Below are 1,199 nucleotides of genomic sequence, written 5' to 3'. Positions count from 1 at the left end.
GGGGCTTTGGTGGGTACTAGGTCCTGGGCAAAATAGTTTCCTTCTGAGCTAAAGGGGGTGGGGGGGGGAATGGAGGTGCTCATGAATCTGAGATCCCAGTGGTAGGCACCTAGCATTACTTCTGGATGCTGGAACAGGGTCTAACTAAACTGGACTGAGTTTGAGCTTTTGCTGACTTAGATGCCTAAAACTACTTAGGAGACATTTAGCTACCTCAAGACCCAATTGGATCATACCTTAAGTCTCTGATTGGTTTTCTACTCCTACGATTTCATGGCCAGACGAGAACTCTTATCCCAGCAGCTTTATTTAAGGGTCACATTTGTTAAAAATATATATATTTACATAACTATAGGGAAATTAATACACTTGGTGGGGAGCTGGACCATAGTCCCTTCAGCATCAAAGTCAATCAACACTAGAAAAAAACATCCTGCCAATAAACTAGTGATCCTTTTCCTCCTCTCTTTCCTTCCAGTTAAGATCCTGTAGTAAAAAAGACCCTATGATGCATTTAACCATCAGGTGGAGGAGCAGTTTTTGATCCAATTTCAGTGGTAATCAGCCAAATCCAGGTCATGTCCAGTTCATCCCTGGCAAAAACTCTTCTTGATGTCATTGGGAGGAGGATTTGTCCCAGTACATTCAAAACTTGAATATACAACAAACAAAAGTATAAGGACACTTTAAAAATACGCCTTGGGATTTGGTTTTATATTATTTGAGGACTTTGGTGCTAGTTTTTCAACAACTATTCAGATTTCAGAAAAGGTTAATTGTGTATACATATAAATATATATATAAATATAAATATAGGTGTACATACGTATCTTAGCCTGTGGCTATAAATACTAGAAGCAACCAAACCTGGCACAGCTGAGAGCCACACAGAACAACTTGTGAGATTTTCACACCCCAGAGTCCCACACACAGCACCCATTTCTACTCTTTCTCTGGGAGCTACATTTGAACTGTCTATGGTTTGCGTACCCCTGTATGCATATCTATGCATAGAAAAAGATTACCATCATCATCAGTTCAACAATTTAGAACCATCACTACTGCACAAAACAGGGGCTCCATAGCTCAGTGGTTAGAGCATTGGTCTTGTAAATCAGGGGTCGTGAGTTCAAACCTCACTGGAGCCTTAACCTCTCTCTTTAGCAGTGGACTCCATGATTTTTAATAAGTAAGGCTAA

The 1,199-nt window shown here is 40.4% G+C and overlaps 1 non-coding gene across 1 annotated transcript; it reads left to right on the top strand.

Moving 5' to 3' along the window:
* The first annotated feature begins 1,075 nt into the window (after positions 1 to 1,075).
* Positions 1,076 to 1,148, top strand: TRNAT-UGU. Its single transcript has one exon. It is a non-coding gene; the product is annotated as a tRNA-Thr (tRNA).
* The last annotated feature ends 51 nt before the right edge of the window (positions 1,149 to 1,199 follow it).

The sequence above is a fragment of the Alligator sinensis genome, unplaced genomic scaffold (assembly GCF_000455745.1).
Source record: "Alligator sinensis unplaced genomic scaffold, ASM45574v1 scaffold300_1, whole genome shotgun sequence".
Lineage (NCBI taxonomy): Eukaryota > Metazoa > Chordata > Crocodylia > Alligatoridae > Alligator > Alligator sinensis.
The sequence above is the reverse complement of the archived record's forward strand: the minus strand, read 5'-3'. Positions and strand labels throughout refer to the sequence as shown.